Below are 26,378 nucleotides of genomic sequence, written 5' to 3'. Positions count from 1 at the left end.
CGGTGATCATGTTTGTATAAAATTTAACAACTGATTTTCTCCATTGAAATGTGATTTATTAGGAAGTTCAACCAGAGGTTAATGTTCAGAGATTGCTTATTTTTCCAGTTAACAAGGATTGGTTTTTTGGCAATGGCGAGGGCTACAAGTAAGGATTGAGATTGTTTGCGTGGTAGGTCCGTTGTTGTTAAGTCGCCGAGTAAACACAGACTTGGAGATAAAGGAATTCTGCAGTTTAAGATTGCAGAAAGCTTTTCTGAGACGTTGGTCCAGAAATTTGCTCAGAATCCAGCCCGCGTGCCTAAATACACTCTGTCGCAGCATTGCCTGGTGGACATGCTTGGGGTTGCCAACCAGCAAGGATGCGAGGACCCACGCTTTAATTAGGGTTCGAACACCGAAGGTGCCAAGGACAAGCGGTGCAAGGGCACCGTCTGTCCAAGGCACCAGCGGTGCCTAGGACCCTATTGAAACCCTCGGGTTTATTCGGGTCCGAGCACCGAGGGTGCCGAGGACAGGCGGTGCAAGGGCACCGACTGTCCAAGGCACCAGTGGTGCCTCGGACCCTATTGAAACCTGAGGGTTTATTATTTTTATTTTTTATTTTTATTTTTCTCCCGGCAAATGAATTGCCTTTTTGGTGGCCTTATCATATCCCAAAACGCGTGAAATTTGGCATGCACATCAGGACTGGCCAAAAATTTGATATTTTATGGGAGTTGCACACGTGTGTGGCAAAATGGCTCTATAGCGCCCCTGCAAAATTGAAAAAATGGTCATTAGGCCAACTGCCACAATGTTTCATTTACAGCTACAATATTTGGTGGGCATATGCAGCACATCAGGACACACGAAAAAGTCAATGGCTGTGTCCGAAATCGCATACTAACGTACTACATACTACATTCTCAATGAGTATATACTGTATACTATGTACTATAAGTATGATTAGAATGCCGACCGTTCACACTGTAGTGTACTACTACGTTTCCCATAATGCATTTCAAACCTCCGACGACAAAAACCGGAAGTACGGCTATCAAATATCTCGGCTGAATGCCGGCTTCAGGTCGATTTCACACTAACAAACAGTCGCATAATTAATGTGGCAATTTCAAGCCGGCACTCCTCAAGCAGTTATTAGCCAGATTATGCGAATTGTTTCAATTGTAGTTGCAGGCTACTGGAGGTAGCTGCTACTTGTTCTGTATGCAAAACGAGCTACTGCAACTCGCTGCTAGCATTCAGTAGCACGTTGAGAGGCGTCTGACAAATTTAAAACGTTGGTCAGAAAACGCCTATTTCTCAAATCTGTGGGGTGATTAGGATGACTATTTAACCACATAAAATAAAATAAAAATCGCCCCGGTCCGGCCACATATCCCGCAGAGGCTTGCATTTCGGTGGATAGCTCGCAAAGCATTTTGGGGCAGTTAAGTATGACTAGTGTGGTCACTGCGCATACTTAAAAATTTTCCGGATATAGTATACATCCGGGTATTTCTCGTGTACGCAGTCTTTTCATACTATCTATTGTGAACGCACTGCATACTTATTTTGACGTCACACTTCATATGAGTAGTATGTTAGTATGCGATTTCGGACACAGCCAATCACAACCACACCCTAAACCCAACAGGAAGTCGGCCATGTTGAATTTGCTGTAAATTTTTGAAAATTAATAGCTCCGGGGGGGTACGTCTGAGAGACCTGAAATTTGGTCAGTATATGTACCAGACCTTCCTGATGAAAAGTTATCAAAAAACTCGGCCAGAAACCAAAAGGTGTGGCCATGGCGGAGCCTCAAAAAACTGATCCTTTGCCATGAAACCGGAAGTGGTGTCTAATTCTTCTCAACATGCTCCAAGCTGCCTGAAACTTTACATGTATGATGACAGTCCTGTCCTGATGTCAAAAACTTAGGGATATTGATTGACAGTCATAGCGCCACCTTGTGGTTTCAGGAAATAGACATTGTTTACACTTTCATGCCCTATTGTTACCCAGTTGATCATATTCACCTCAAATGTGGTGACAACAGGCTGAACATGTTGATGATGAATCACAGTGAAAATGGTGACTTGTCATCAAAGGGTGTGTCTGTGGCGGTGTGGCGAATTTTGATGTTTCGCCATGAAATTTAACTATTCATATCTCAGCTGAAGAAGATCCTATCTGCCTCAAAATTCACATGCTGGACACCAGGTCCAGTCTGAACACATCCACACTCATAAATTCTGAAAAAGTCATAGCGCCACCTGTTGGTAATAGTAAGTTTAAAGCTGCTGTCCGGAGTTTGAATCGCAGCGTCTCCCAAAACACTGGTGGTCCCACCCTCCCTCCCTCTGATTTCGCCCCTTTATTTGTGCACGCGCACAGTACATGAGAGGAGTGCCCGGAGTGCTGCAGCATCTTGCCTGTTTTGCTGTTTTCCCCTCTTCTACATTTAGTACATTTAGTAAATAATAAAAGAATTACATTAGAATTCTGTATTGAGTCTAACTTGTCCTAATACCAAAATAACATGAATCTGCTCGGACAAACGAGTAAAGTTTCAATATGTGATTACACTCGTGTATCCCTCTCAATGACGTTGTTTATCAAACTTAGTGCATTTACGCGTGTATATGTGTTACATTGTTTATTTATTTCTATCTAGAGTTCAGAATTGCATGACTCCTCTGACGAAGAGTATGTCCCAGACGCCCCAACATCTTCCTCCAGAGGTCGGGCATCTAAACGAAGCCGTCAGGCGGGCTATGGAGGCCGTGGTCGGGGAGCGACGCGAGCACCCCGAGCCAAAAAACGTCCTGCAGTCTCTTGGCCTGACCAGCCGTGGGATTGGTAACTTTTCTGGAAGTTGCTGAGCCCTGATGCTCTCTCCTCCACAAGCAAAACAAATGTGTGCGCGGTTGCGTAGTGCGTAGCTCGCCCACCTCTGCATGGGCTTGCTTGCTGTGCGTGTAACCGTTGATTGACAGCATGACAAAGCTGAAGCTCGAACTTGATTGGTCGGCAGCAACCGGCGCTTTTTGGAATAACATGGGGGTCTATGAGAGGAAGGCGGAGCTCAGAAATAAATTTTCTTATCGCGTCATACTAACTTTATATTATAGTATCGAACTAGACTAACACATTTAAGCTTTGTTAAAAAATGATATATAAATTGAAAACAAACGGAAACTCCGGACAGCAGCTTTAAGGCATTATATTTTCAGGTACAATGGCCCCAAACTTGGTGATATCATGCTGGAAATTGGTCAGCCAAGTCTTCACCTCTTGACAATCCCACACTGTCAAGGGTGTGACATTTCATGCAACGCTGTTGCCGTAGCAACCAAATATCACCATGCAAAACAAAGTGCTGTTTGACAAGTTAGGAATACTCCAACACTCACTAAAATTACCACACACATCACCAACGACCCAAGGAATAAGACTGTATGCGTCTCGGCACTGCACATGGTATAGCGCCCCCTACAGTATTTTTAACAAACAGCCCCCCAAGCACGTTTCACCTACGTCCATGAAATTTGGGAGGCTTATAGAGCATATCAGGACGCACAAAAAAGCCTCTTGGAGCCATGCCCTAAACCCAACAGGAAGTTGGCCATCTTGGATTAATTGTGAGATTTTTGATGATTTTTCTCATTTTGAGATTTAATACCTCCTCGGGGGTAACTCCAGGAGACCTGAAATTTTGTCAGTCCACACAGCAGGACTTGGAAATGAAAATTTATCATAAGTTCAACCAGAAGCCGGGCTTCCGGTGGCGCTATCATGTAAGACAGACGTGTCGGTGTTGGCTCCCGTGAAATCAGTGACAATTTTACTCGTTAGATGAAAAGTAATACGAACCCCATAAGCTGAGTGACATAAGATAATGGCTACAACAAGACTCAACGCTGGAAAACAAGCTTCGCAGAAAGAGTTGAAAGATAAAAGTAATACACCGCAAGCTAACTTGGAAGCTAACACGAGCTCCACTGCTACAGCTAACCAGATGAGCATGGCTGAAATTCTTCGAGAGCTCAAAGAGCTAAGACAAGAAAACCAAGCAGCTTTTTGCGAAACCAAGGCTTCGCTGTCAAGGGTAGAGGAGTCGGTAAACGCTGTTAAAGAAAGAATGGACAAGCTTGAACATCGTGCTGATGAAGCTGAGCGTAGGATTAGCTCAACTGAAGACGCTAGCCAGCGCAATGAGAGGGCACTCCGATACTTGCTGCGGAGAGAGGCTACTTTAGCAAATCAATGTGAAGATCTACAAAATAGACTACGCCGTAACAACCTGAGAATCTATCAGGTCCCAGAGGAGAGTGAGAAAGAGGACATGATCGGGTTTGTGAAACGACTAATTAAAACTACGCTAAATTTCCCACAAAAGGATGTGCACATTTGAGCGGGCACACCGAGCCATTGGACCAAAGCCTTCTGACACGGCGCCGCTGCGTTCAATCATCATACGCTTCATGGACTACACGGTGAAAGAGGCGATCTTACGGCAAGCATGAGCTCAAAAACAGGTGAGCTTTATGGGCAAGGCTATATATTTTGACCAAGACTACTCCCCCGAAGTCCAAAGGAAGAGAGCGCGGCTGCAGGGTGTTATCAAACAACTTAAGGAAAAGGGAATTCAGGCCAGATGTCGCTTCCCTGTGCAATTACGCATCAACCTGGATAGCGGTGTGAAGACCTTCCCGACCCTCGTTGACGCTATACCAACACTCCAGGAGATGGGCATCCCAATTCAAGTCAGCGAAAGAGAGAAGATTAATAGAGAGTTTTCCAGGGAACCTTGGAGCCAATGGGAGAGCGGAAGAAAAGGAAGAGGAGAGTCCTTGTCAGATGCGGACTTAAGAGCTTATATCTGAGGTGGTATGAGAAACTCCGTTTAATTATGTCACTTGACTACGTGTGAAGGTATGAAAATTATTTTAATATTGAAGTGATATAATCCAAGTCACTGTTACTCCATTTGTTTTTCCTTTTCATTATGTGTGTGTAACCACGGGGGTCTAAATAGACCGCATCTTGTGTTATGAGACCCGTTACAGGGCATCAGTCTCACCAGGGAAATTTGTGTTTACTTTGGTTTGTGATTTTGAGCGCACTTTGTGCAACCTTTCCGAAGCGACGCATGAGCCATGCCGCTCCGCCCGAAGAACACCGGGGACTATTTTATGTTGGACCACGTATTGTGATTGTGATCACACTGGGTTGGTTTAAACAAACTAGTCGAGATTTTGGGAGTCATGTTCTTGTTCATGTTCAATCTTTGTTTTTATTTCCTTGACACGTTCTTGTCCGCGCTTATTGAAATGTAAGTTATACAATCCATGGAAGAACTACATATGAGACAATAAAGAGAGATGGCAGACAGTGGTGTTATAACTATAAAATGATCTCATTATGACTGAGTTAAATATTATTAGTTACAATGTCAAAGGACTGGGCCACCCTATTAAAAGAAAAAAAATATTAAATAAATTAAAATCACTTAAATGCTCTATTGCTCTTCTGCAGGAGACTCATTTAAATGACTTGGAGCACAAAAAATTGAGGGAATGGGTAGGACAAGTTTGTTTTGCAAGCTGTCCAAGGAGCAGGAAAAGAGGTGTGGCAATTCTTTTCAATAAAAACATTTGCTTTGGAATACACAAAAAAATAAAAGATCCACAGGGCAGATATATTGGGGTTATAGGTACTTTGGAAGGAATTGATGTAACAATTATCAATATATATGCGCCAACTGAGGGGGAACCCTCCTTCTTTCCAGAGCTGGCAGCAGTTGTTGCAAAAGAATCAAGAGGCACCATTGTTTTGGGGGGTGACTTTAATTGTGTTTTGGATTTGAAGCAAGATAGGCTACCTCCAGAACATGGTGCTCCGAGCAAGAAAACTAAAGCAGCTAAATATCTAATTGAAGAGTTAGGACTCATAGATTCATGGAGAGCATTTAACCCTCAAACCAAAGATTTCACCTTTTACTCTAATGTGCACGGATCATATTCTAGAATTGATCTGCTTTGTATATCAAAACAAGATCTTTATAAAGTTATAGAAGTTAAAATTGAACCTATAACGTTGTCTGATCATGGTCCTGTTAGAATGTCACTGGCTTTGCATAAAGACAGACATTTTAAATACTGGAGACTAAATGTCTCGATGCTGAGTGATGCAAAAATCCATAAACAATTAAAAGAAACTATAGAAGAATATTTTTCGCTAAATGATAATGGAGAAGTATCACCATCTGTTTTGTGGGACGGAGCCAAAGCTGTGTTAAGGGGCAAATGCATTGAATTAGCGATTCAATTAAAAAAGCATAGGCTGGCAAAACAAACACAATTAGAAAGTGAAGTTAAAAGGTTGGAACAGCTGCATAAAGTTTGTAGAGACAAAACAGTGCTGTCACAGCTTAAAGAACAAAGAAACAACTTAGATAAACTACTGACATACAAAGCAGAAGGAGCTATGCGATACAGTGGGCAAAAATATGAGATGGGCAATCGTGCCAGCCGATTGCTAGCCTTTCAGTTAAGAAAGGCCCAAGCCAGTCGTGTAGTACACAAAATAAGACATCCCTCGACAAGAGAAGAAGTGATGCACCCAAATGAGATAGCAGTGGCTTTTAGGGATTTTTATGAAAAACTCTACTCACCAGAAACTGTACCCACAACTCATGATATGAATAATTTCTTCAACGAACTGACTTTGACAAAATTGACGCAGACAGAAGCAGAGGATTTATCAAAGCCCATTACAACAATTGAAATAGAACAGGTCATTAAATTGCTGAAAAATCAGAAAAGTCCTGGAACAGATGGGATAAGTGGGGAATTTTATAAGGCATTTATAAAAGAACTTACCCCAGAAAGAAAAGACCAGAAAGAATGTGCATCATACAGGTCCATTAGTTTATGAGGGAACGATGTGAAAATTCTTGGTTCAATTTTGGCTAAGCGAATGCAGGTTTATATCGGTAAAATTATTAATTCAGATCAAACGGGCTTTATAGCAGGGCGGCAAGGTTCAAACAATATAAGAAGAGCTTTAAATATCCAATCTACTGCCAAATATTCTACTCACCCATCAATGCTTCTCGCACTGGACGCTGAAAAAGCGTTCGATAGGGTGGACTGGGGATATTTAAATTATACAATGGAAAGATTTGGATTCAGTCCCACCTTCATCAGTTGGATTAATACTATCAACAAAGACCCAATCTCAAGAATTAGAATTAATGGTCACTGCTCTGAGTTTTTCAAGGTTAAACGGGGAGTAAGACAAGGTAGCCCAATCGCGCCAATCCTGTTTGCTCTCAGCATTGAGCCCTTGGCAGAATGGATAAGGACAAATGATCAGATAACTGGAATAATCGATAAAGGAGGACTACAACATAAAATATCTTTATTTGCTGACGATATACTTTTGTACATTAACAACCCATTATTTTCTATTCCTCCACTTATGCACTGTCTTGGCAGATTTAGTAACATATCTGGCTACAAGGTAAATAAGGAAAAATCTCTCCGGACAATGGCCATGTCAATTAAACTCCGATGTTAAATTTAAATGGTCAAAGGATGGCTTTAGATATTTGGGAGTTAGCTTAACACCAGACACATCAAAACTTTACAATTTAAATTATGGAAAATTAATATCTCAAGTTAGAAGTGATTTAGACAGATGGCAGATACTCCATCTATCTGTATAAGGCAGGATAGAAATGATAAGAATGAATGTGTTACCTCGATTTCTTTTTCTCTTTAGTTCTCTTCCAATTACAGTGCCTCATGTCACTTTCAAGCTCCTGGACAAGCTTTTATCCAAGTTTATTTGGCAAAACAAACGACCCAGGGTGAGACTTAAAGTTCTTTGCTCCTCAAAAGGTAAGGGTGGCCTGGCTCTTCCTCATCTTAAAAGCTACTACTGGGCTGCTCAGCTAAAGGCACTGGTCACATGGTGTAAAATGGACATTGATACAAAATGGTTTCAGTTAGAGCAGGGCACAGTCTCAGATAGACCAATATCAACTCTCTTATTTATGGATAGAAAACAACGGAAGAAACTTAAAATACAGAATGAATGGATCACATTTACTCTAGATGTTTGGGAGAAAGTTAGGAAACAACTGAAATTACCACTAACTTTGTCCAGAGCCTTAAAAATAACAAGTATAACTGATTTTTTACCTGCAAAACAGGATGCAGGCTTTTGTAAATGGGCAGACAGAGGACTAAAAATGATAGGCCAATTGTTTTCAGGTACTACCATTAAAACATTCTCCCAAATACAGCAAGAATTCAACATTCCAAGCAACAATCTTTTTAGGTTCTTCCAAATACGTCATTACCTTGAGAAACATAAAGAATTTGACCAAATTTAAGCTCAGCCGATAGATTTCGAAAAGTTCTGGATAGAGGTTGTAGAAGACAAAAAACGTTTAAAAAAATAATATCAGTCTTATCCAAAAACATACGGAGTGAACTTGATGACTGCACATTGGATACAAAAAACAAATGGGAATTGGAACTCAACAACATAATAGAGGATATAGATTGGGAAAACTCATGGGAGGATTGGCATAAATGTCTTAGCAGTCCAAATTGGAGAGGATTTAGCTGGAAATTAAGAATGACATTTTTTAAGGCTCCTATTATTTTAGCTACCTACAATAACGACACTAGCCCCCTTTGCTGGCGAAAATGTGGACAAATTGGTGACTTCTCACACATTTTTTGGGAGTGTCCTGTACTTACTGTTTACTGGGAGCAGGTGATAAAGGAGATAAGAAAAGTTATAAGTTTTAATGCAACGTTGGATATTCCACGGGTCATATTGTGTGGTGCTATACATGAAAGTTTGGACAAGGATAAAGCGTATATGTTGAGAGTGCTAGTGTTGATTGCACATAAAATCATTACTATTAATTGGCTCAAACCATACCCCCCAACACTGGAACAATGGACTCAAAGATTAAAATCTGTAAACTGTATGGAGGACATTACATCAATACTAAGACTGAAAAGAGAGATATATTTAAGAAAATGGTCTTCTGTAATAACTTATTTGGAGGCTGGAATGTAGATTGCACTATTGTTAGTTGATTTTTCTATTTCTTTTCTCGCATTTCTTACTGTCTGTAATTAGAACAAAAGTGATTTTGTTTTTGTGAGTGTGTGACTAATTGTCAAGGAATGGTTTTAATAATTGTTCAATAAAAGTTAAAAAAAAAAAGTTCAACCAGAAGCCAAATGGCGTGGCCATGGCAACCATCAGAGTTTTGATGCCTTGCCATGAAACATCAGCTGCTGTATAACTATCCTCTGCATGTTCCAAACTGCCTCAAACTTTACATGTGAGATCAGAGTCCAATCCTGATCACATTTATAGGCCAACATACACTCTCAGTCGCAGCGCCACCTGTTGGATGGACAGGAAATGCTCTACAACTATTCTGAACATGCTTCAATCTGCCTGAAATTTGACGAGTGATCACAGTCCAATCCTGATCGCATCCACTGTTTGACATACACTCTCAGTCGCAGCGCCACCTGGTGGATGGACAGTACATGCTGTATAACTAGCCTGTACATGTTCTAATCAGCCTGAAACTTTACATGAGTGATCAGAGTCCAACCCTCATCACATCCACTGTTTAAAATACACTCTCAGTCACAGCGCCACCTGGTGGATGGACAGGAAATGCTCTATAACTGCTCTGAACATGCTCCAATCTGGCTGAAATTTTACATGTCTGATCAGACTCTGCTCCAGAAGTGATTCAGAGGCCGACATACACTCTCAGTCACAGCGCCACCTGGTGGACGTGCATGGATTCGCCGACCAGCGTGGATGCGAGGACCCGTCCATCGCTGCTTGCAGCTTTAATTAGGGTCCGAGCACCGAGGGTGCCGAGGACAGGCAGTGCAAGGGCACCGACTGTCCAAGGCACCAGCAGTGCCTAGGATCCTATTGAAACCCTAGGGTTTATTTAGGGTCCGAGCACCGAGGGTGCGAAGGACAGGCGGTGCAAGGGCACCGACTGTCCAAGGCACCAGCAGTGCCAAGGACCCTATTGAAACCCTAGGGTTTATTATTATTTATTTTTTTTTATTTTTTTTCTCCCGTAAAGTAAATTGGCTTTTTGGGGGCCTTATCATACTCCAAAACGCGTGAAATTTGGCATGCACATCAGGACTGGCAAAAAATTTGATATTTTATGGGAGTTGAGCATGTGCGTGGCAAAATGGCTCTATAGCGCCACCTGCAAACTTGAAAAAGTAGTCATTAGGCCAACTGCCACAATGTTTCATGTACAGCTACAATATTTGGTGGGCATATGCAGAACATCAGGACACACCAAAAAGTCAATTAAAGCCACGCCCTAAACCCAACAGGAAGTCGGCCATCTTCAATTTGCTGTAAATTTTTCAAACTTAATCGCTCCTCGGGAAATTAATTGCCTTTTTGGCGGCCTTATCATATTCCAAAACGCGTCAAATTTGGCGTGCACATCAGGACTTGGGAAAATTTTGATATTTTATGGGAGTTGCGCATGTGTGTGGAAAAATGGCTCTATAGCGCCACCTACAAAATTGAAAAAGTGGTCATTAGGCCAACTGCCACAATGTTTCATTTACAGCTACAATATTTGGTGGGCATATGCACCACATCGGGACACACCAAAAAGTCAATCACAGCCATGCCCTAAACCCAACAGGAAGTCGGCCATCTTGAATTTGCTGTACATTTGTCAAAATTAATAGCTCCTAGTGGATAAGTCTGAGAGAACTGAAATTTGGCCAGTACATGCACCAGACCTTTCTGATGAAAAGTTATCAAAAACTCAACCAGAAGCCAAAAGGTGTGGCCATGGCGGAGCCTCAAAAAACTGATCCTTCGCCATGAAACAGGAAGTGGTGTCTAATTCTTCTGACCATTCTCCAATCTGCCTGAAACTTTACATGTATGATGACAGTCCTGTCCTGATGTCATCCACATAGGGATATTCATTGACAGTCATAGCGCCACCTTGTGGTTTCAGGAAATAGACATCTTTTACACTTTCATGCCCTATTGTTACCCAGTTGATCATATTCACTTCAAATGCGGTGACAACAGCCTAAACACATTGATGATGCATCCCAGTGAAAATGGTGACTTGTCATCCAAGGGCGTGTCTGTGGCGGCCAAACCAATTTCGATGTTTCGCCATGAAAATGTAACGATTCATATCTCAGCTGAACAAGATCCTATTTGCCCCAAACTTCACATGATGGACACCAGGTCCAGTCTGAACACATCCACACTCATAAATTCTGAAAAAGTCATAGCGCCACCTGTTGGTAATAGTAAGTTTAAGGTCTTATATTTTCAGGTACAATGGCCCCAAACGTGGTGATATCATGCTGGAAATTGGTCAGTCGAGTCTTCACCTCTTGACAATCCCACACTGTCAAGGGTGTGACATTTCATGCAACGCTGTTGCCGTAGCAACCAAATATCGCCATGCAAAAGAAAGTGCTGTTTGACAGTTTAGAAATACTCCAATGCTCACTAAAATTACCACACACATCACCATCGACCCAAGGAACAACACTGTATGCATCTCGGCACTGCACATGCTATAGCGCCCCCTACAGTATTTTTAACAAACAGCCCCCCCAGCACGTTTCACCTCCATCCATGAAATTTGGGAGGCTTATAGAGCACATCAGGACGCACAAAAAAGCCTCTTGGAGCCATGTCCTAAACCCAACAGGAAGTCGGCCATCTTGGATTAATTGTGAGATTTTTGATGATTTTTCTCATTTTTGAGAGTTAATACCTCCAAGGGGATAATTCCAGGAGACCTGAAATTTTGTCAGTCCACACAGCAGGACTTGGTGATGAAAAGTTATCAAAAGTTTAACCAGAAGCCAAATGGCGTGGCCATGGCGACCATTAGAGTTTTGATGCTTTGCCAAGAAACATCAACTGCTGTATAACTCTCCTCTGCATGCTCCAATCTGCCTCAAACTTTCCATGTGTGATCACAATTCAATCCTGATCACATCTACAGGCCAACAGACACTCTCAGTTGCAGCGCCACCTGTTGGATGGACAGTAAATGCTGTACAACTGGCCTCTACATGGTCAAATCAGCCTGAAACTTTTCATGACTGATCAGAGTCCAACCCTCATCACATCCACTGTTTGAAATACACTCTGAGTTACAGCGCCACCTGGTGGTGGATGGGCAGGAAATGCTGTATAACTAGTCTGAACATGCTCCAATCTGGCTGAAATTTTACTTGTGATTAAACTCTGGTCCAGATGTGATTCAGAGGCCGGCACACACTCTCAGTCACAGTGCCACCTGGTGGACATGCATGGATTCGCCGACCAGCATGGATGCGAGGATCCGTCCATCGCTGCTTGCAGCTTTAATATTTTCATTGTAGCTTATTATTGGTAAATATGTGACATTAATAAACTGTTACTGATTGGCAAAATAGGCATAATTATGTTAGCAATTAAGCTTAGTTGCAAAATATTTAACCATCTCATTATCACTTGATGAAAGTATGAAACAACTCAGCATGCTGGTTCAGGTCATAAAACTCCAGTTATGCGACCTTCATCAAGTAGAACAGAGGCAGCATGAGAGCCAGATGGTAAGGCAGCTTGCGTGGGATCTACTCAAACATCAACCACTTTTGGAAAACAAATGCTAAATAACACATGGTACGTGAGTCTCAAACAAAAATAAGATTCTTCCTTTTTCCTAAAACTGCTTTTGACGTCTGTAAAGGATGGAATGTTTCTACACAACTGTATTAGAGAGAAAATGTAAATAAAACCCAGAATGAAAACATGTTACATCTTGATACTTAATAGATGTAATAAAGTGCTTTTAACAGAGTCATGTCACCCTATGACACAGTAACAGTAAACACAACAATCTATTTTAGTACAATTTAATTCCATTTGACAAAACATCCTTCAAGTTTCAATCTAGGTACAATTTTGGCAATTTGTTTTTGCATACTCAAGCAATTTTAATCTTTCAGAAATAATATTGTGCCTTCCCCTCCACAGTCCAGAGTAAAGTGACCTTAGCCATACATTATAAACAGTGTGAACAGAACAGAGAGTGGGAACACGATAAAATTAGGAATCAATGGTCCAGAACTTTATGAAGGAAAATCACATTAAAGCTGGCTGCTCTTTGAATGCAGTGAGAAGTGATTTTTTTTTTCTAAAGCTCATGATTTGCAAAATTGCCAGTAATAAGGTTCCACGTGGAACAAATTATGTAACATGTCCACTTCTCTTTTTGTTTGAAGCAAAGGGAAAATGAGAAGAACCAAATGTTGCTCCAGGGGCCCACACATCCCCTTGTCTGGTCCGACACAAAAATGAAAAGTGGAGGATAGAAGCAGAGTCTGGAAAGCTGGAAAAGTCAAGAGAAACTTATCAGTCAGATCTGCCTCTCTGACTTGTTTTCAAAAGAGAGACATGTAGATCTTCTGTCTGTCTTCTGTTCTCTCTGTCAGGCTGAAATCGCATTCATAAACAATGAAACATGACACAATGCAAAATGTATGGAAACAGCTGAAGGAAAGGTTTGCTTGAGACACATGACATGGAAAAAATCTGAAAAAGAACAGCATCCCTATCTTCCAAGCATGCTATCCCAATTATCCATCCATCCATCCATTATCTATCCACCGCTTAATCCTCATTAGGGTCGCAGAGGGGCTGGAGCCTATCCCAGCTGACTTGGGGTGAAGGCAGGAGGCACCCTGGGCAGGTCGCCAGTCTGTCGCAGGGCTATATATACAGACAAACTATCACACTCATATTCACACCTACAGAATAATCAATAAGCCTCAGCATATTTTTGGACTGTGGGAGGAAGCCGGAGTACCCAGAGGAAACTCACACATGCACAGGAAGAAAATGGTGAAAGTGCTAACCACGCCACTGTGCAGCCCACTATCCCGATTATCTTATCCGGAATTCTGAATGGATGACTGGTTTTATTCCTTTGGGAATCAAGCGAAAGAAAGACCTGACTGGCTCTGGAGACAGCCAAAAAAAGCATAGGTTCTGATTGGTTCTCTTCTCTTGATTAAATGGTATAGATAATGGATGGATGGATGGATGGATGGATGGATGGATGGATGGATGGATGTTCTGAATGAGAGGTAATCAGAAAAATCCTCCAAGTCTATGTAATCAGTCAAGCCACATCATCTGTCGTAATTAAGAGTCCAACAGTAAGATGCATAATTTGCAGCAGCTCCAGGGTAGCAGATCTGCTCTACCAGACTGTGATCTCTGACCTGCTTGTCAAAAATGGATCAGTAATCAACCTATCTGCTGGCTGGCAGTCCTGAACCTGCATCACACCATTTCCACAGATGTTAGTTGTTGCTGCTGGCTGTCCTGAGAAGAAATGAACACAAAATGACTATTATGTTTTCACAAGCACTCTGCAAGGTCAACTCTGTGACACTTGGATTTGCAGCAGCCCCCATCAGAGAACATCATGACCCTGACATTTGGAGTCACGTGGGTGAGAATGACGTCAATTTGCGAACATACGCACCTCCAGAGGATTCCATTGTTGGATCATAACACATAGTAATTGTCAGATCATATTTGGTGTTTTCTTGAAATGTCTAATACAGAAACTAATGTTGGAAATATGTAATTCATCTGTGTAGAAACAAATTTCCTCTTCTTTCTGAATGTATTATGAGTAATGCTCAGCATCAGGATGAATGCAATTATGTTAACAAGGTTTTTGCGCACGTGAGAAGACATGCATAACTGAACTTTTCACAACCAAATTTCCATGTATAAGTTGTGTTGAAAGTTCATAATATTTAACTGTTGTTTGTTGTAGTTTGACTGTCATCAACAAATACATGCACAGGTTCTGAAGTTCTACAATTCTACAATTTCATTTGGCAGACGCTTTTGTCCAAAGCGACGTACAACACAAGCAAGAATTCAGACATAAGGAAAAACCTTTTGTAAGTGCAAAAATTGCTTCAAGTGCGATTGGTCAAAGATGTTGCCATCAAGTTGCAGAAGAAGTGCCAACTACCGCCCCCTCTTTTTTTAAAACTTTGTCAGTGCTAAATAAGTGCTGGGTTTTGGACCACCTGACTTATTCTACCCCTAAGGTGGAGTTGGATTAAGTGCCTAGGTGTTCTCTGAACAACTGAGTCTTCAATTGTCTCTTAAAAGTAGAAAGGGACTCAGCAGAATCCACAGAGTTTGGTAGTTTGTTCCACCATTTGGGAACAACAGAGGAGAAGAAGTTCACAGACAAAACTAGAAAAGCACTCGGAGAGCGCATACCTCCGCCATGCCGTGTGTCTGTTTGTTTGTCTGTCCGTCTGTGTGTGTGTGTGCTGCATCAAGTTTACTTCTTCCTTCTTTGTGTGCTGTGCACGGAGAACAGCAAGTACCACAACGTGTCCAGCTGTTACTAACGTTTAGACTCTTTAGCAGCCACTGCACATGTTGGCCGTGTTTAAGTCAAGCGATGAGGCAAGAAATAAAGACACAGATTTTGAACTTGATAGGAGACTGAGGTACTGGGATCAAACTGGTACGTTCTCATTAAGCTGTAATACAGTTTGATGTTGTCGGTTTCTGAAGCCAAGATCCCTATCACAGTTCATGGCTAGAGACTATTTATCAAAGATACTTTTTTTGAGGATGAATCACAAATAGTTTTATTCTTTTCTGCCTGCATAGTACAGCTTACAATAGAGAGCACTAACAATCTCACTGAAATGTCAAATGATTCAAAATTGAACCGCCTTCCAATATCTACAATGTTTCTAAGCTGGCAAGTAGTATCTCATGTTATGAACAACCAAAAACACACTTTGAAGAGACTATAGTGAAAATGCAGGCTCCCAAGATAAACTCAATACAACCAAAGTGAATACACCTGAGATCATTGATCACTGAAACAAAAGTGAGTTCATCTGTGATTTTCAGTCTACTTAACCCGTTAAGCTTCAGTGTACCACCCGCGGAACACTTGAGAAGAATTTAAAGAATTTAAAGATTGTCCGAAAGAATGTCCGAAGCTGCAAACGCGATTATAGAAACACTATACACTCATGGAAAGCTTAGATTCTCATGAATCCGCCGGTATAAACCACTTTCAGATGTGATTACCACAGCGGGTAATATAAACACATTTCTCCAACAAACAACAAAAATTTAAAGGGACACATAAAGGGCATAACTCACCTTTGGACGCTCTATTACTGGTCAACGATGAAAATATCCACAAAAACCGGCCATAATCCAAGCGTAGTCATACAGACAATACTAGCAAGTATAATATTTTGTCCAAAACATGTCTAGAAATAAGTAAATAATCCACAAATAGCTCGGCTCCGTGTGCGCATACGCGGCGCATGGCGGCGCTGCGCGTTTCATAATCACTGTATTTATGCTCATAATTTTATTCAGCTTGCAGAAATCCATGTGCTCTTGGACTCAAAATGGCGACTGATGTCTTTATGTTTACACCGCGTTTCAACCAATCAAGTGACTCTGGCCCGCCTACGAGCCCTAAACGGCCAACCGTAGCCGAGACTGACCAATCTGGATCTACCTCTTTTTGTCAGTAAATTCTGAGCAAATCATGTCGGAGGAAACGTTTGACTGACAGGGCTGATAGCCAATGAGCCTGCTGAATACCAGGATATAAATAGAGCCTCTGCCAGCGGGGTTGTGTGACATTTCACAGCTTGGCTCCAGTGCAGCGCAGCAGGAGCCTCTCTTACTTCATTTCCACCAAGGGAACCGGATGAGAACCATTGGTTCAAGGTAACGACCGGTGCGGGTCTGCTTCAGGTCTCTTGCTGCCGAAATCCCTGTTTGCTTTTCCACTGGCTATGAGCCGAGTTGCGGCAGCATCGTTGTGTCACCGCAAGACGTCAGTACGTCACTGCGTACGTAGCCGTTCAACAACATTCGCGCTTTACGGAAGCCCACACATGAGCAATGGAGGACCTCTCTGGAGGAGTGGTGTTTCTTGCTGTTCTAATCTTTCTTGCGATCCATGAACAGAATGACGGTCTGATAGCGATCGCCCACCGGTGTCGCCGTGACATTGACCGGTGATTACGCGTAAGACAGGTAATTATGTTTCGATACTTAACAGTAAACGTGCTAGCGTTAGCTTCGCTACTTAGCTTCGACTACACTTGTATTGATTACAAGAGCAATAACATGATGAAATACATATGTTTATTTTTTCAGATGTTGTTAAGGCAGAATGTGAGGCGGAGATCGCCTGTTGTCTGGGCACATCCACAGTCACGCTACTGGTGGGACACAATTGTCCCGGATTTCAGCGCGCAACAGTTTGTCCAAAACTTCCGTGTGTCCCGGGAGTCATTTCAGTACATCTGCGACCGGACCAGAGACATCTTGACAAAAAAAGACACAAACTACCGCTTGTGTGTCCCAGTCCGAAAGCAGATCGCGATTGCCATCTGGAAATTGGCTACAGGCAGTGAATAGAGGACCATCAGCCATCTTTTCGGAGTAGGCCTGAGCACTGTGTTCAACTGTGTACAGGAATTTTGTAATGCAGCCATCGATGTGCTTCTTCCTGTACACATCAGGACTCCTGATTCCACTAAACTAGTGGAAATGGCCAATTTTTTTAACAATCGTTGGAGAGTGCCACAGTGTGTGGGTGCAATAGATGGCAGCCACTTGCCAATAATTGCACCAGAAGCATATCCCAAGGACTACTTCAACCGCAAAGGATGGCATTCAATTGTTCTGCAGGCAGTTGTGGATGGCAAAGGGCTTTTCTGGGATGTGTGTGTAGGCTTTCCAGGGAGTGTACATGATGCTAGAGAACTTAAACAGTCACATTTGTGGAACATTTTAAGAAGCTGGACAATTACTGGGGCAAAACAAACTGACTATCTCTGGCTGTGATGTTGGACATTACCTTATTGGTGACCCGGCCTACCCCATGCTGAAGTGGCTCATGAAGCCGTTTTCTGACACTGGCAGACTGACTCCAGAACAGCACACATACAACTACAGGCTAAGCAGTGCACGATCAGTGGTAGAAATGGCTTTTGGGAGATTGAAAGGACGATGGAGGTGCCTCCTGAAAAGAAATGACTGCAAGCTGGAGCTTTGCAAGAAAATGGCGCTGACCTGCTGTGTACTTCACAATATTTGTGAGGAACATGGGGATACCATTGGCGAGGAGCTCCCACACAGACATGTGCACGTTCAGCTTTCTGTTCAACCATTGGCTGACCACGGAACTCAAGAAGGGAGTGATGTTAGAGCAGCTTTATTCGAATATTTTAACCATGCTGATTAATGTTTTTCAGGTGACTCAAGACATGCTCACTGTTGATATTGTTTGCATTGAAATACCCACCACTGCTGTTACCATTGCTTCGATAACGTTTGAGATGAAGACATTTCTATTGCAGGCTTCTATTTAAATGCCTGTCCATCACAACATATCACAGGCTTTCTGCAGGGCTTTAAAAGGCATTCAGTCACTAAATTGAGTTTGTGAACAGTTTCAATAACTGAAGTAATAATGGATTGTAATATTTGACCCACTTCCAAGTTCCCCAATTTCCAAACCCAAACAGATACACAAATCACAGTCATTGAAAACTCAATATTTTCATAATTTTTTGCGAAAATGGCATAAAGAATGTGTGGTGCCAAGAATTCAATGTAATGAATTTTCATGCAATGTCAGGCTTTCATTTTTCCTAGAATCAATTCAGTGACTTAATGCTTTATATGGCCCTGCAGAAGCCCTGCTGCAATTGTGCAGTTTATCTCACTAGCTTGTTGTGACAGTATAAAACATGACACATGACAAAACAGGCATCTCTTATCACACTTTTTATTCACTCATACTTAAATACACACAGAAATTCCAAAAGCACTGCAAACTAGAATCACACTTATTTACAATACACAAGAATGTTATTGTGCTCATTTTTGGGCTATATGCTCCATAGCAGAAACCAGCCTCTCAAGCAGTCCCTGGTTACGTTCAATTGCTCTTGTGACAGCATTGTCTCTTTCTGCAAGCTGAAAATACTGTCTGTCGCTCCGCTCCAGGTATTCTATAAGGTCCGCATTTGGCCCACGCTTCCTTTTTCCTGCGTAAAAGCACACAAAGAAGTATTGGTTGTTTGTACTTGTGTCACATTCATAGATGCAAGTTATGAATATGACTTATTACAGTTATTAAAGTTATCTTTCCTTAGGGAACTTTGGATGCATTAAATGAAAACATATTGATCATGGCTCGGTGTTTGCATAGTCTAAACAAATCTTACCAGACATGGACCGAGTGGACACCGGCGAAGGTGTGGATGGTGTCGAGGCTGTGGGCTCCGCTGAGTCTCTGGGCTCTGTCGAGTCTTGCTCCGTCGAATCTGTGGGCTCCGGCGAATCTGTGGGCTCCGGCGAATCTGTGGGCTTCGTCGAGGCCGCAGAGGGGAGGGATGGGACCAGCGAGCTGCACGTCCTCTGGTCCAGTGAGTCCAATAGCGAGAACTCTATTGAAAATGAAAAAGAAACATTGTGTGTAGCACCTGTATTACAAAGCATGTTCTCCAGTAAAAGATTTCTAAGTCCTTCATCCATATAATGCCTGAAAGAGTTACAAGACACACTGTTAATAATTTCCAACAGCGTTGAAGACGTGGTTGTATTCGAGGTACAACAAAAAATAAACAAAAAACGTGTATGAGAACTAAATACATTGAATTTCCACATCAGTAAAGTTGAAAAGCCACAGAGCAATCGCAATTGTACCCTGAAATTATTATAATAGCTGCGTTGCACATACTATCTGTACTGCAGTCAATTCCAGCCATTTTCAGTACAAAAAAAATCGCTAATATTCTATTTGTAAATAAAAACATGACGAGAAATACAGGGAATATTGGACGCGCATCGTGAGGTGCATTTCCTTGAAAACTACCTATTCGTGGAGTATATACCGACTTCAAGACATGTTTTGGACAAAATATGTTACTGGCTTGTTTCGTCTGGATGTCCAAGGTTGGATTATGGCCATTTTTTGTGGAATATTTTCATCTGTGTGTAATAATGAACCCGGAAATGTGAGTCGCACTGTGTACGTTGAAGCCGTGAATAGAGAACGGATGGATGGATATTCGTTGTTTGTCGGACAAATGTGTTTATATTACCCGCTGTGGTAAACACATCTGAAAGTGGTTTATACCGGCGGATTCATGAGAATCTAAGCTTTCCATCGGTGTATAGTGTTTGTATAATCGCGTTTGCAGTTTCAGACATTTAGCAAATTGCTTATGCAGATAGTGTACCGCGGGCGGGACACTGAAGCGCAACTGAAGTGCAACGGGTTAACACTTTTTTGGGTCATTTGAACCAGTTTTAAAGGTTGTGTTAATGACAAAGCATAACCAGCACATACATTTGAATTGTAATTACTTTTAATACATTGCAAGTATTCCAATATAGCGCAGTAATATCGTGCAATGACATGCTGCTGCTTTTCTCGCGTTCCACTTGGGCCTTGTGTCTCTCTAGCTTAGCAGCAGCTAACTGGCTAGCAAACAATAGCCAACCTCCGATCCGACCTGTTTTACATACTACGTTAGCTGGCATGACATTCTTAATACTGATGTGCGACTATTGCAGCAAGCACGTTATTAGCAGCCTTACAGCCGATGTTTGAGAAGTAAAACTTACCAGTTTCAGGAGTGGATGTAGACCTCAACTCCACAGAGACTGTGGCCGAGTTTAAGGCCCCTGAGGCCTGGTTGGCCGGCCGGTCTCCTAAAACGGAGTCCAATATCTCAAAATGAATAGTTCTTTTCGGCCTGCCGCTGCCGCTGCGTCCCAGCTCCGCCTTCTGGCCTTCTGGTCCTTTTTAAGCTTCTTCAGTTTATTGACCAGCTGCTCCGTTGTACTTACATAACCCTGGCCCTCCATCTCCCTCTGGATGGCTTGGAAAACAGGCTTCGTCCTGTTTGCGCCTAATAATTTAGCCTGGACTTCAGAGGAAGACCACAGTGCCAGGAAGCACTGTGTCTCCTCTTCTGTCCATTGCTTTATTTTGTTTTCCATTCTATCAAATTGCTAAGTCCTCAGACGGAAACCTGCTGCTTCTGCACTGCTGTGCTGTTCAAAAATGGCGCTTGTGTGTCCGCTGACGGTCGGTCACTGTAACCCCGCCCTCAGCCCCTGACGTACTGGGCTCTCACCTCCGTCCACCTACGGCCCAGCAACGACTTGGGGCTGGTGCGAGTCCCTGTTTTTGGATCCCGGAGGCGGCCCACCGCCTGTCGAAAAACAAAAACCCGGGGCCGAATCAGGCGGCGACTCCAATCTTGAACCGGAACAGCCTCGGTCGAAAAGGGGGTTCTGTCTCTCCCTTGCAGTCTCACTGGAGCTGCTCTGAAGTGCCGTTTTTGAGTTCTTTATGAGTTTTTGGAGTGAAAGTAATGTGAAAATGGGCTGAAAAATGAACATAAACCATTTTTGCCCAGGGAGTGCAGAGGATGTACCGATGGTGTCCAAAATTGACAGTGCCGGGCCATAAAAGTACAAAAACATGTGTGAAACACTCATTTCTTGTAATATTGCTCTGAAATTTTGACCTGAACTATGTAAGACCCCAGGCTCTTGCCTTTTTGTGTTTTCAAGCTGTCACAGTGCTGCTACACTAATTTTCAGGTGTTTTATTCGGGAAACAAATTTAGGCGAGAATAAAATTCATCCTAATTCAGTGTGTTCCAACATAAATAACTCTGTGCCAGTAGCACCTAGAGTAATTCTGACTGCACTGGGTAAAAATTCAGGTTGTCAGCTTTCAAAGGAGACTCCAACCATGCCTGTACTCCAAACAGTTCAAGGACAGCATTCAATTTACTTTCTGTACATCTTCAGTAGAATTTTCAGGCGAAAATTGACCGAAGCTTATAGATGAACTTGGATATAATATTACCTGTGAACATCAGAACTTTCTCTGTAGGTTGTGTTGTCTGCATGCCTAGATCATGTCTTTATATGAAACTAAACTGAAGACTTTAAAAATGAAACTGAAACTTAACAAAGATGGAAAAAGAAACAGGAAGACTAGTGACAAACTAAAATTCAGTGGAAACTAGAAAAGCACTCGGAGAGCGCATGCCTCCGCCATGTCGTTTGTCTGTCTGTCCGTCTGTGTGTCCGTCTGTGTGTGTGTGTGTGTGTGTGTGTGCGTCTGTCTGTCTGTTTGTCTGGTAACAGCATAACTCAAAAAGTCATGGACGGATTTTCACCAAATTTTTACAGGATGTCCAATTGAGAGATGGCCTGGCGGCCATCTCTCAATTGTCCCTCCACCTTCAAAAAATTCCTGGATCCAGACGGTGATTCGGATCACCTCCTAATCGTTTCTTACTCTTGCTCTTCCGGCACGTGTCTAAGATTTGGCACGGGGGTTATCAATGGAAACTGAACTTTCTCTGACAGCAAAACTGCAGGATGAAACTCTGTGAAAAACATGAAAAGGTGTTTGATAAATGTTGGCAGCCGATATATTCTAAATTTGACTGCCACAGTGGATGCATAGTCCTGACAGTGAAACAGCAAGGTGGGAGTATGATCATATAGGGCTCTATGAGTGCAAAAGATGTGGGGACATGACATTTATAGACACTTTAATACCAAGAGACTGTCTGACTGGATGTCTCCCAATCTACAGACGCTTGACAGAAAAAGAATATTCCAACATTATAATGATCCAAAGCACACTGCCAAACTTACAGTTGCAGTTTCTAAAGACGAAAAAGGCGAAATAAAATAACCTGGACAAGTATGTCGCCTGACGTGAATTCAAGAGAACACCCTTTAAACAGGAAGGCAGAGCAACACAACCTCAGCTGAAAAAAATGGTTTCTGGAACAGAAATCTGTGCAACACTGGTATTCTCCATGCTAAGGATGATTCAGTTTGTTAGAAATAAAAACAAAAACAAAAGATCTAAATTTCAGGAATGACAGGTGTACCGACTGTACTGATGATGTAAAGATTCACACCATCCCAGAAGATTTAGTGTTATGATTTATAAAGGGAGCTCAGGTGCAGAAAATGAGCAACAGACACTCAATGCATTTTAAGAAGATTTATTTCAGCGAGTATAAACAAGGACTACAATGTGCACCCGAAAACTACAACCGGAAGTACTATGAAAAACGAGCAATACTGCAACTAGTGGTAGGCGGACTAACTGACTCGCGGATTGTAACACCCAGGCAAGAACAGTGTAAACACTAGACTAAATTGAAGCAATAACTATAACAAAAAGCGGAGCACTCAATGACTCGATTACTTTAGGCTGTACTAACAACTAAAAGCAAAGCACACTAATGGCTCGAAAACTCTAGGTTTAACTATAGAACTGAAATGAAGCACACTAGGGCTAAACAACTCTAAGGCTGAACTTTAAGCTAAAGTGAAGAGCACTCTGGCTTTCTTTAGGACAAAATAAGCTTACAAAGGTTACAAAAAAAAACTCTAAAGCTAGGCAAAACGAGAACTCAAGCTGGAGGATGCTCGGATTGGGCTCTGGCTTGGCAGGTATGGATTCCAGGGGATGAGACAGCGGCAGGGCAGTGATGCTAGGATGCCAGGTGGAGTGAATCGGCTCTGGGAGGTTTGTCCTTAGAAGCGGCTGCCGTGTTGGAGAATCCAGGTGGAACAGAATGGAGCAGGTGAATCCAAAAACCTGAAACAGAGGAGGACAGTCAGAGTTACTATGGGCTGGTACGTACTCAAAACTAAAGCTGAGAAACACGAGCAATGGTTACAAGGCGTGTCACGATCCAGCATCGAGACATGGGTGGCATCTGGTTAAATAGCAGAAGAGGGAAGCTTGATTGATCGAGCTTCCACCTCCTCCTGATGAAGATGAGCCACAACTGCCGCCGCAATTATCCCCTGGATTCACTTAAAAGGAGAGAGAGGAAAAAAGGAGAGGGAGAGAGAGCACTAACTAGAGCTGGCAGCTGCCAGCCTGATATTTAGAGCTGAATACTTAGTCAGTGAATAAAATTGTTGGTAACTGGTTGATTGTTAGTGTTAAAGTCATTTCTGAATCATAAGTGCCAATGGTTTGAGTTCTCAGCTATGAGGTTTTTGTCCTCTTGTCTGTGTTAAAAATATATAAATAATAAATAAATAAAAACCTTAAGTAGATGAATATCTTTAAATGCCTTTTAGACAAAACAAGATAAGGAATTTGAAGGCATCCTGTTTTTCACTATTTTCTGACAGTTTACAGATTTAAAAAGCTCAATCAAGAATATGAATGGATTCATCTTTTGGTGAGAATGCAGTTATATGGTTGTCAATATGAATGCTGCTGAAGTGGCTTTTATGAGTTTTAACAAACCAAACAGACTACCAGCACAGTTTGCAACACTACAGAAAAAAACAAAGAAGTAAAATGTCACTTAAAATATAGGAAGGTAAGAAAGATTTATAATTCACAGCTCTTTAGGTTTACGGGTCAAGAAATAATTCATGGTTCTATAGACCACAAAGGCAAAATCTCCTTAGGACAAATGTATACAGCTTTAGGATTAATATTTCACGGCTCCTATTGCATGATCAGATTTATAATCTTGCTTTATAACCAAAATTAAAATGTAATAAAATGAAAATATACCGCATTGCTATCAAATAAATGTTTAGAATGAAAAGGTAAGTGGACACCTCCACTGAAGAAATCTCAAGAATTTTGTAATAGTCGGTGAATCAGTCAAATTGCTGACTGTGCCAGTAGCTTCAGTTTTTCTCAGCAGATTCCTCCTTGGATCAAAGGCATTCCTGTCCAATCTGGGCAGCAGTGCACTGATTTTGTCCAGCTCCTACGATGCATTAGGCCCTTTACGTAACAACACTTCAGATTGCTTTAGGGGGATTTCACCCAGTTTTCAGTCACAGCATCGTTGGCAACTGTTTCTCCACCTCTTTAATTTATAACTGACAGAACTAGGCCAAGGTGAATTTGGACATCTGAAAGAAAAAATCTTGCAATCATGGAAGAGATACAGTTGTGGTCAGAAACATACTTACACTTGTAAAGAACATAATGTCATGGCTCTCTTGAATTTCCAGGTATTTCTACAACTCTGATTTTTCTCTGATAGAGTGATCGGAACAGATACTTCTTTGTCACAAAAAACATTAATGAAGTTTGGTTCTTTCATATCTTTATTATGGGTTAACAGAAAAAGTGCTGGGTCAAAAATATTCATACAGCTACATGAATTAGCAATTTTGGTGACTTAGAAAGTTGTGTCAATGAAATGAGCTTCATAGCATGGCCTCTTAACTTCTTGTGAGTGATTATGAGTGACTACAGCTCGTTACTTCTATGAGCCCATTTAAATAGGGCTCATTGGATACAAACACCCACAAATGTTACAATGGGAAAGTCAAAGGAGCTCAGCACAGATCTGAAAAAGTAAATCATTGACTTGAAGATGTCAGGAAAGTCGCTTGGAGGCATTTCAAAGCAGCTGCAGGTCCCAAGAGCAACAGTGCAAACAACTGTTTGTAAGCATACGTAAAGTGCACAGCACTGTTTTGTCACTGCCACGATCAGGAAGAAAATGCAAGCTATCACTTGTTGCTGAGAGAAAATTGGTCAGGAGGGTGAAGAGTCCACCGAGAACCACCGAAAAGCAGATCTGTGAAGAATTAGAAGCTGATGGAACACAGGTGTCAGTATCCACAGTAAAGCGTCTTTTGCATCGCCATGAACTGAGAGACTGCTGTGCAAGAAGGAAGCTCTTGCTCCAAAAGCGGCACCTTAAGGCTCGACTGAAGTGTGCTGCTGATCACAGGGACAAAGATAAGACCTTCTAGAGGAAAGTTCTGTGGTCAGACGAAATAAAAATCGAGCTGTGCCACAATGCCCAGCATCATGCCTACTGTCAAACACGGTGGTGGTAGTATTATGCTGTGTGGCTGTTTTGCTGCCAATGGAACTGGTGCTTTACAGAGAGTAAATGGGATAATGAAGAAATGAAGATTACCTTCAAATTCTTCAAGATAACCTAAAATCATCAGTCCGAAGGCTGGGTCTTGGGCGCAGTTGGGTGTTCCAACAGGACAATGACCCCAAGCACACATCAAAAGTGGTAATGGAATGGTTAATCAGGCTAGAATTAAGGTTTTAGAATGGCCTTCCCAAAGTCCTGACTTAAACCCCATTGAGAACATGTGGACAATGCTGAAGAAACAAGTCCATGTCAGAAAGCCAACAAATTAAACTGAACTGCACCAATTCTGTCAAG

General features: G+C 42.0%; 2 long non-coding RNA genes across 2 annotated transcripts in view; one reads left to right on the top strand and one right to left on the bottom strand.

Annotated features, from left to right (window-relative positions):
• The window catches only part of LOC127537749 (uncharacterized), a 55,235-nt gene extending 43,558 nt beyond the window's left edge, over window positions 1-11,677 (top strand). The window contains exon 3 of the long non-coding RNA XR_007947571.1: window positions 11,541-11,677. This is a non-coding gene — a long non-coding RNA (uncharacterized LOC127537749). The remainder of the gene's footprint in view (window positions 1-11,540) is intronic.
• LOC127537763 (uncharacterized) overlaps window positions 1-26,378 on the bottom strand; it is a 114,580-nt gene that overhangs the window by 16,202 nt on the left and 72,000 nt on the right. The gene's annotated exons all lie outside the window — the stretch shown is intronic.

The sequence above is a fragment of the Acanthochromis polyacanthus genome, chromosome 16 (genome assembly GCF_021347895.1).
Source record: "Acanthochromis polyacanthus isolate Apoly-LR-REF ecotype Palm Island chromosome 16, KAUST_Apoly_ChrSc, whole genome shotgun sequence".
In the NCBI taxonomy this organism is placed as follows: domain Eukaryota; kingdom Metazoa; phylum Chordata; class Actinopteri; family Pomacentridae; genus Acanthochromis; species Acanthochromis polyacanthus.
The sequence above is the reverse complement of the archived record's forward strand: the minus strand, read 5'-3'. Positions and strand labels throughout refer to the sequence as shown.